The following is a 10,686-nucleotide window of genomic DNA, read 5'->3' as shown; positions in this document are numbered from 1 at the left end:
TTGAGATATCTATAACATTATATTCCAAGTTTTTCCCTTTAGGGCTTTCAATAGTCCCAAAAGGATGTGAAATTGATCTTCCTTCAAAGTGTCACACTCGATGGAGTGAGAGGTTTCTATTTGGAAATACTTGTAAAAATCTCATAATTTTTGAAGATAATTTTGGTCCTTTTGGGTGACTAAGCTTTGGACCAACCTTCCAAATGAACCTACAATTCCTCTATATAGTTCGTTCCTGGTCCTTCTTAAAAGTAGTTTCCTTACTGCCTATTAGGACTACCTCTAGTGCACAAAAAATGAGTAAATTAGTTTAAATGTAACCATTGGTGTAAATTGATTATTAATTAACCAACATAAATCCATCTTAAATAAGGATCTAACATGAGATGACAGGGATCCAATTTCTTCACTTACAAATTTTTTATGAGTAGACATTATTTAAATGTTTTCTATAGTTATTTAAATTTTTATTTTTATTTTTAGATTTTTATTTTGGTCGACATGAGAAAAATTTCAACTTTGATGACAGACAGACGAACTTACACATCATACTGGGCTGTAGAATGAGCCTCTCGACTCAATAAAATTGATCTCTATTTTCTATCACATAGTTGTTGATTTTATTTTTTGAAATTAACCATTACATTATAAATTATATTATTAAATAAAAAACATATTATATTAATTATTATATTATTAAATCAAAACCATATTATATTATTAAATCAAAACAATATCATATTAATTATTATATTATTAATTCCATGTCATATATATGTTTTTGGCATGTCATTGCATATTCTTTTTGCATAGACTGTGAGTTTTCTCGGTGGTTACACTCCATTATAAATTTTCGGCATGTCATTTCATATGGTTTTCACATAGACTGTGAGTCTTATTGGTAGCTATGATCCCTTATACATTTGATTCTTGTAGCAGACCTGAGGGTTTCTCAGTGGCTCCGCTCCCCACATTCGACTCTTGCAGTAGACCTCAAGGTTTCTTGGTGGCTCTTCTCCCGACATTTGATTCTTGCAACACATTTGAGGGTTTCTCGGTAGCTCCTCTCCCTACCTTTGATTCAACGTTCCCTTGAGGGTTTCTTGGTGGCTCCTCCCTACATTCGATTCTTGTAGACTTAAGGGTTTCTCAGTCGTTCCTCCCTACATTCCATTTACTGTTTTCTTGAGTGTTTCACAATGGCTCCTCCATACATTCGATTCTTGTAGACTGACCTGGGCAATTCTCAGTGGCTCATCCCTACATTTGATTCGACATTCCCTTCCCTATGTGGACTCCTTCATGAGTCCATAGTAGCTGGCGAATTCGGGAATCAGGGTTAAGAATTAGTAAGTCCACATTCCTTCTTGAACAACTACAATCCTATGGTTCTCAAAAAATTGTCACAATCCTAAGGCTAAGCGCAATTGAGACCATTTATGCACAAAAAAAAAAAAACTTATTTTCTCAATGTATTCATTAATAAGAGAGTAGTAGCATGGTTATCAGTTAATTAATCTTTTCATTACTTCTTGAGTCCTTTCTTTAGTCATGGGCTATGACTTATTCATTCATATGTGAATATATTATTTAGCTATGGGCGGCCTGTTAGCGCTTGAATTTGGCCTCAGGTTGAAAAAGACAAAATCCAAGGCAACATCAAACCACTTAGCCTTGTAGTTAGCCCTAAGGGGCAGGAGAGGGCTCTCTTCGGGTCTATCTCGGCAACAGGTCTTCAAAGGGCGTAGATGACCAATAAAGAACACTGATTTTAGGCTAGTAAACTGATTGAGAAGGTTTGATTTCAGATTTTTAGGGTTTTGGTGGAAAACAAGGGGAGAGCAATTTTGGGTGCGGGGATGGGACACAGCTTTTGCAGAGGTCTTTTTGGGGCAAGGTAGGAGATTGTCTTGATGCCTTTGATTTAAGTGAATGGATAGGAATTACTGGTGAGGAGCTAAAGAGAGCAAGAAACCATCGAGAGTTCTCTTTAGACAGAGGAAAACATAGATATTAAGCAAACTTAAAGGCAGAGCATATAAATTATGAATTCTACCTTAACACTTCATTTACTTAATGTGCAGAAAAGAGAAATAGGAAATTGATACACATAAAAAATCTTACAAGTACATGAGAGAAGCACACCATCAACACAAATAACCACAGGAATCCCAAATAGTGCTGCAAAACCCTGGTCTTTCCTTTGCCAAAATTGCAGAGATACAAAGTGTAATACAATAGAAGCTTATCCCTCCAGAGTCCAACCATGAAAATGACTAAGAAAATACATAATATAGGCAAGCTAACACCTTTCCTTGCCTCTAGGGGTCGAGCTCATCCTTCTAGGAGCTGTTTCAACCAATTCTAAACTGAGCACTAAAATCTAGGCAGTCAAAACAACTTGCCTCTATAAGCTAGGAAACCAATTCATTCATTAAATTTTTGACTTTTTATGAATGAATCTTCTAGAAGAGATAAATAAGTGCCATGACATCATAAAATTACATCAATTACATCAAGGAGGATGAAAAATCACTCCAAAAAGTCAAAACTAGTCAAATCTGCGTTTTGCTGAGCTGTAGGTGAAAATCTGGCAAATTTCCCTGATGCGTAGCGCCCCAATTCTCAAAGCGTAATGCGCCTTTGAGCCAACTTTTGAGGCACTTTCCGGCATCCAAATGAGGCAAAAGTAGGCTTGTTGGAACGGTCTGGATGTCTACTTTCCAACCCAAGTGGAATTTCTCAATTTGGTGTCCATTTGGCCCTCCAAAATTGCAATCTCCCAAGACTACTTCCTGTGTGTCCAAAACGTGGCAGAAAGTCATTTTTTGCATGTTTTTTGACCTTCTGAGGGCTCAAAACCTGATGAAATGTCTTGGCAATTGCTGAGCAAGTGTAATTTGTCATGAGAAATCCAAAAATGCTGAGTTTTTGAGAAATGGACTTGCCCATCTTCAGGGTAGCGCGCGGCGCGCTACGCGTTGAGGGCAAAAACCTGTGTTTGGCAAAAAAAAAATCAAAAATGACCAAAATTGCTCCAAATTCTCTGAAATTTGAGCTGAAGGTGTGTCATTTAGTACCATGCTCCTCCAAGGAAGCCTCAGCCAAAATATGAAGGGGATCGGGCCTTTTCCTCCGTTTTAGTGCCTTGGCCAACCGTCCTTTGAGTACCTTTATTCTTGCTTTACACACATGCATTCGAGCCCAATAGTGATTCTTCATGTGTCGGAGCATGTCTTTTTCCATGTTTTCCTTGGCCAGCAACTTCTCCAAATGAGTATTGACCTGGATGAGCATAGCCTCTCGCTCAATGGGTGTCAAATCACCGGGTCTCTTGTGAGCCAAGTTGCGGTCTTCATGGATCCTCCGCAACTCATCAAGAGAGTGTTCATCCTATAATTTCTTGTTGCGCTGCTCTAAATAAGTAATTGTCCAATTTTCCATCTCCAATTTTTGCTGCAACAAGTCATTTTCAGCCTTTAGTTGCTGGATGATCTCCTTTGACTCTAGGCTTGGAGAAATGATATCAAGGTCAACAACATCTATGCCTGGAACACCTGATGGCCCCTCATCAATCTTGGGCTGCTTGCCTCTCTCTGGTACTTGTGCTGCTGTCGAAAGCGAGGCCCCTTCCACCTGATGTGGAGATAACACTCGCTGTGCTGATGAAGAAGGCGAGACCCCTTCCACCTGATGTGGAGATAATACTCGCCGTGCAGATGCAAATAAGACCCTGTGGCCTCTCTGATATGTAACATAAGGAGGAGTGCTGACATGTTCGGGCTCTGGAATATCAAACTGATGTGAAGGCCCTCCCTCATCACGGACAACCTCAGGAGGTGGCTGTGGCACTGTGAACAAGTCACGAGAAATGAAATCCTCCCATGGAATACCCTGTTGTGCCAACTGATGCATGACCACAATCTTGATCAGTGCATAATGATAGATGCTCTTGTGTTGCTGTGCTGGGCTCTTTCTTTCCACCAAGGGCACCATCCTCTCTATATTTCAACACATGAAGAATGGAATGTTCTTCATTCGTACCCGTGTGAAATGCATCAACAAACGGATATGGTACGAATATAAACGTGAAAATCTGCCCTCGCAAGTGAAATAGCGAATGATGATCCTCATCAAAGGTGCATACTCGTCTCTTAAGAACCTGAAGGGAAAAACAGCAGTTAGGTGCCTCATATATATAGGTTTGATATATGGCTCATAATGAAATTTGTCCAACTGCTGGTGCTTGTTCCACTCTTCTCCAATATTGGGTATCCCTATTGCTAGAGCAACAATCTCGAGTGACAATGTGAAGTCCACTCCTGCAAGATTCACATGCCCATTGTGAAAATGTAGGACAAACAAGCGGGCCAATTCCTTGTGGTGTTGAATTTGAGAGATTCTCTCACAATATTCATAGCATGATTGATATTGGAAACATGACACTGCAAGTGGACAAGCTTGTAGATAAGCCAAAGAGGTGGGCTCCTCCCTGACATGCTGACCACCTTTACCACCCATGTGATGCCTCCTTGGCACCTCTACCTCTGGTGTTGATTCACGGTCATCACTTTGCTCATAATCTGTTTCAGTTTCTGACATGGTTTTGGATGCAAGTGACTCAAAAATAATGCTGACTGTGCACTCAATGAACTGCTGTTTTGACTTGTTTAAATGATGTTACCAAGGGGACAAACACACATGGGAAATGTTAGGGAAAAGGGAAAATTGAGGGGATTAGGGAAAACAAATGTGAAAGGAAATTTTAGGAAAGGAACATGGAACAATTGCAATCATAATTTGTGGGATTTTAATGGGAAGTAGGGTTTAGAAAATTTACATAGAGTTTTAGGAATTAGTAGGGTTTAGGTATTTTAATGATTTTTTAATAGGGAAATTATTGATTTCATGGAAAAGTGTCAAGGAAAATGGTGATGAAAATATGGGGAAAGAGGAATGGAAAATGGGTAACCTTGGGCAGCAAATTTCAATGAAACCCTAGCACATTTGCATTTTTAATATTTGATATAGCAAGGTAGGGTTTTTATTTCATATTAGCATGGCATTTTTTGCATGTTCATTGCTCATTCATCTTAGCCAAACCAAAATCACCATGGATTATAGGCCTACCTGAAAAGATTTTGAGAGAGAAGTAGTTTTGGTGGCTTGCTGGCGATTTCCTGAGCAAGAAACCCTACGCGTAGCGCGCCCAGCCTGATGCGTAGCGTGCCTCCAATGCATAGCGCCTGAGTTATTTAGCACTGGAAAATGTGCACTGATGCGTAGCGTGACCCCAACGCGTAGCGCACCTCCTCTGATGCGTAGCGCGCCGTTGTAATTGCCCAATTCACCCAATGAACTTTGAAATCGACTTGACAAGTATTCTCTTGAAGTGTTGAGAGGCAGCTGAGTTACCAATGAGGAGGGAGGGGCTTTTATAGGCTCACTTTTGAATTTAATTTTCCCAAAACCCACTTTATAATGTTTTGGAAATGACACTTTTTGAATTAATTGCTGCTGACTTCTGGTTTCCTTTTTTCAAAATAGATTGGTTGAAATGATGATTTCTCTTGAAAAATTTTGCAGGGATAGCTTCGGAGATGTCTTGGCAAAGGATACCAAGGCTGCATGCCAACTTTCGGAGAATTTGAACTTTTTACAACTTTTTACAAAAATGAGATAATGACCTTTGTCTTCAAAAACAGGGTTTTTGAAAACAAGGTAAAAATTAGTTGTACAATGATTAGAGTTATTAAAATGATGCTTTATGACGGATATCCCTCTGGCCTGCTGGTCCTTTATGACATCTCAAGACAAAGCTTGACTCAACCCTAGACCTAAGACCTTGACATTTAAAACAGGGAAATGACCTTGTGAAGAATTTACTCAAGAAAACATGATCCAACATTGCCAAACAAGAGGGGAATAAAAGACATAAGCTTCTCCACCAGGGTTATGGCATGCCTAACGGGATGCAACATGATCACACTGATGAGACACCTAATTATGAAATGCAAAGAGTTTTGATCTCTGGTGGAGGGCTACTAGACCGACTCTAACATTGGCTCCAATGGGGATGGTAGCTCCTTGGAGATGCCAAGAACCTTTGACCTCTGGGAGAGCAGACCAGTGTTTTCCAACCATTGGGCAATGGAGTCATTATTTACATTTTTGACCTAAGCTTGGACAACTTTATTGACTGGACATCTGACTACAAATTGGACACGACTTTGACCCAAACTAACTCAACTTTAGACAGAAAATGGACTGATAAAAACAACATGACAAACCTCACACCAACTAATCTTCATCTTCAGAATTATAGCCTTCACCACGGGCCCCAGACTGAGGATGAAAGATCAGCACACACATGCGATAAAACAGAAGTAAAACAGTATATACAATGATGGTGAGAAGAACAAAAATGCTCAGACATGGTACCTCTTCAGCAGTCGACCATTAATCGACCCTCCGGGATAATCATCTTCGTTCATTTCCTTGAGAAGAAAAGCATTTTGGCCACGATATGCTGCGATCTTATAGGGACCCTTCCATAAATTATCAAATTTTCCGTGCTTCCCTTTGTCTTCATTCCGAGCATCCCACTTCAAAACCACATCATCTATTTGAAAATCATCTGATTTTGCTTTCCTGTCATAAATCTTCTTTATGCGCTCTTGCAACTTGAGAGTATTGTGAAGAACCTCCTCCCGTGTCTGCTGTAAATGAATCATTTGATTAATCCGCCTCTGCATGGGATCTTCCTCGCTATCAATTTCTTGAAGCAATTTGACCATCAGAATAGAAAGCAACATAGGAAACACTGCATCTGCCCCGTACACCAGCTCAAAAGGAGACATGCCAATTGACTTTTTATGACTTACCCTATCAGCCCACAGTGCATTCACTAACTTTTTATGCCAGCTCTTCTTATTGACTTCCAGCAATTTTTTAATAATATTTACTAAGGACTTATTTGAAGATTCTGCCAACCCATTTCCTTGCGGATGGTAGGCGGTAGAATGCCCCAAGCTGATGTTGTATTTATAGCAAAAATCAACCATTCTCTTTGATTTAAATGCTGCTGCATTATCTGTAATTAACTTACTTGGACAGCCAAAACATGACAGAATATTACTTTCAAGGAAAGAAATAATTACCGCATCTATAGCCTGCTGAGTGGGAATGGCTTCAATCCATTTTGTGAAGTAATCTGTGGCTGTCAATATCCATCTATGTTGTCCTGATGATGCCGGATGAATCTCACCGATAAAATCCAAGCCCCACTTCTGAAATGGTGCGCTGACTTCAATTGGTTTAAGAGGCAATGGCTGCAATTTCTGTTTTCCTTGAAATATTTGGCACTCATGACAACTCTTAACAGCTTTATATACATCTGAAAACAATGAAGGCCAATAAAAACCTGCTCTTAGGATCTTATTTGCTGTAGTCTTCCAAAAAAAATGACCCCCACAGTCACCTTTATGAAAATCTTCCACCACTGTTTTGGCTTCCTCCTCAACCAAACAATTCAACAAAATTCCACCGGGGTCTTTCCAATATAGTGCAGATTTAAGGATGCAAAACTTGGCTGCTTTCAACTTCAATGTCCTACTTTTATTTCGAGGCATCCCGGGAGGTGAAGACAAATTTTGAAGTACATATACAATATCAGCATACCAAGGAGAAGAAATAAAGATGTCAGATACCTGTTGTGCTGAATTCTCCTCATCTTCATCGGACATGGCAGCTATCAAATTGATGTCTAGGACATGTAGATTTGTTTCAGCCATCAACTTGGCAAGACCTTGCCCTTTGATCAACTTAGTGGGTTTAATCTCCAGATCATACTCTAATAATGCAGCAATCCACTTTCCCCGCCTTCCTTCCGGTTCTGTCTGTACCAACACATCCTTTACTGCCGCGTTAGGAACATAAGCTATAATGTGGGAATGCAGTACATACATACGGAAATCCTTCAGGGCCTTCACAAGTGCAAGTGCTTGTTTTTCAATGATGTTATACTTTAATGCTCCATCTCTGATAATACGGCTGAAAAAAGCAATAGGCTTCTCAACTCCGTCTCTCTTTTGCATTAGTACAGCTGCCAATGTATGCTCAGAAGCAAATGAAAACAAAATAAAATCTTGTGTGTAATCCGGACTGATTAGAGTAGGGGCTGAAGATAAAACCAACTTTACCAAATTGAAAGATTTTACCGCCTCTTCGGTCCACTTGAGCTGGCTGTCCTTTTTCAGCATGTTTGTGATTTCTCTAAGGTGCTCGGTAAGATTCGGAATGAAGCGACGCAGAAAATTCAGCTTACCATTAAAGGATTGAATTTCTTTTTTGTTCTGAGGCTGCTCAAGTTGCTGAATAGCTTCAACACATGCGAGATCTATACGGATACCATCTTTGGAAATAATGTGACCCAAGAGCTTGCCTTCACTCATGGCGAAAAGACTCTTCTTTGGATTCAGCGAAATACCATATTTTCTGCACTTTTGAAAAACAATTTGCAAGTGATATAAATGTTCTTCATCAGATTTTGAAAATACAGTCAAATCATCAAGGTAAACAACTAAAAAGACATCTTTCTCATTGGCAAAATCCATGTCCATCGCACGTTAAAAAGTGGCACCTGCATTTTTCAAGCCAAATGGCATTTTTGCATAATGAAATGTACCCCATGGAGTAGTGAATGCGGTTTTGTCACGATCATCTTCATGCACCAAAATCTGATTGTACCCAGAATAGCCATCGAGTAGTGACATCCTTGATGCTCCAACTACTCGCTGCAATATATGATCCATTTTGGGCAGCGGATAATTGTCCTTTAAAGATACCTTATTCAAATTTCTGAAGTCAATGCATAAATGGGTCTCACCGGTCTTCTTTCTTACGGGCACCAAATTTGATATCCAATCGGAAAATCTGATAGGTACTATGACTCCAGACTTGTACAACCTATTCACTTCTTTTTCTATCAATGGCAGCAATTTAGGATTGATTCTCCTCAACTTTTGGCGGAAAGGCTTTTGATTTGGCTTTATAGGAATAATATGCTGAATGATATTAGTATCATATGTTTTCAGATCTGAATAATCCCATGCAAAGACATTAGAAAACGAAGACAACAATCTGACATACTGCTTCTTTACCTTTGGTGACAATGACTTAGATAATTTTACCATCTTAGGATTCTTAGCTGCTCCAATATTTAGCTCCTCAACACCTTCCTCGGTTGGTCTCAATGTCGGCTTGCGGGCCACATCATCTTGATCAAACAGCTCTTCCAAAGGAATCAATCCTTTAGGAATAAAATTATCCTTAAGTTGCAGCATATCCATTTGATTTACCTCATCTGGTTCTGTATCTATTGAGATGTCCTTAAAATCACCTTCAATCTGCAGAAAAATCTTTAATTTCTTCATCATCTTGGAAGACTTGCCAACATCTTTGATTATCCGGAACTGTAGGACGGTGCTTCACATAAATCTCAAATTTGTTGCTGGAATTCATTGGAATTTTTAGGTTACTTGCTGCTTTGGCCAATGCATCAGCAACACCATTTTGTATGCGGGGCACACACGTCAAAGTATGTTCAGAAAACAGTTTCAAAATATCTAGGACATCATTTCGATATGCTCTCATGCGAGGATGCTTGGCCTGGAACTCACCTTTCACTTTCTTTATTACCAACTCAGAGTCGCCATAGACCTCAATCTTCTTTGCTTTCAGCTTTCGAAGAATTTTAAGGCCAGCAATGAGAGCCTCATATTCCGCCTCATTATTTGAACAATCGAATGCTAGTTTATAAGAGCAAACTCTCACCTTGCTTGGGACTTTGTCTTGGGTAGAAAAGGGACTTCGAATCCACACACGAATACCAGCACCATCGCTGCCCACAGCGCCGTCAAAATCCATTGTCCAAAGACCATCTTCATCGTCCTCCAAGTGCTGAAAATGTGTTGCCTCTGCTTTTTCTTCTTGTTGCCCATTAGCTTCAGCTGTTTGCTCCATGGCAGCTGGCTTTTCTTCTCTTTCCTTTTGCAAAACTTCTCAAAAATTTTCGATAATCTCTGGTATATCTTCTGCTTGAACTAACTGACTATCTATCTCATTAAAATTATCAGCAAACAAAACAAACGACTCCAAATCTGTATGTACATAATTTACAGGATGATTTACTGGCTTTTCTTTACTAGTTATCATGTATTTCATCTTTTGCTCCCGATATAACTTTCTCATTTGACCGAAGACTGGAATTGTAGCATAAGAAAAGTCTAGCTGAAGTGTACCTTTCAACTTAGCTCCCCAAGATCTAGAAAGCAACATACCAAATCGTGGAGGAATATCTGCCACAACCACATCCATCAAGACATTCTTAGCTGGAATTTGATCTAGGCTTACCACCAAGTCCTTGATCAATCCGATACACTTTACCCGGCTGGAATCAAATGAATACAAATCATGATATTTTCTTGTGATGTCCAATCCCAGCCTTTCCATGATTGCTTTTGGCATCAAATTGTGCGAAGCACCCGAGTCAAACATAGCATTATGTAAAATATACTCGTGCAACCTCAAACTGATATAGAAGGGAGGAACATCATTTTCAGGAGACTCACCATTCAAAGCAGGCCCAAAAATTAATTCCGGCTGATCATCTTCTACATTTACCGT

This window comes from Pinus tabuliformis, chromosome 3_2, assembly GCF_031772625.1.
Source record: "Pinus tabuliformis cultivar Carrire ecotype Pingquan chromosome 3_2, CPIR1, whole genome shotgun sequence".
Lineage (NCBI taxonomy): Eukaryota > Viridiplantae > Streptophyta > Pinopsida > Pinales > Pinaceae > Pinus > Pinus tabuliformis.
The sequence above is the reverse complement of the archived record's forward strand: the minus strand, read 5'-3'. Positions refer to the sequence as shown.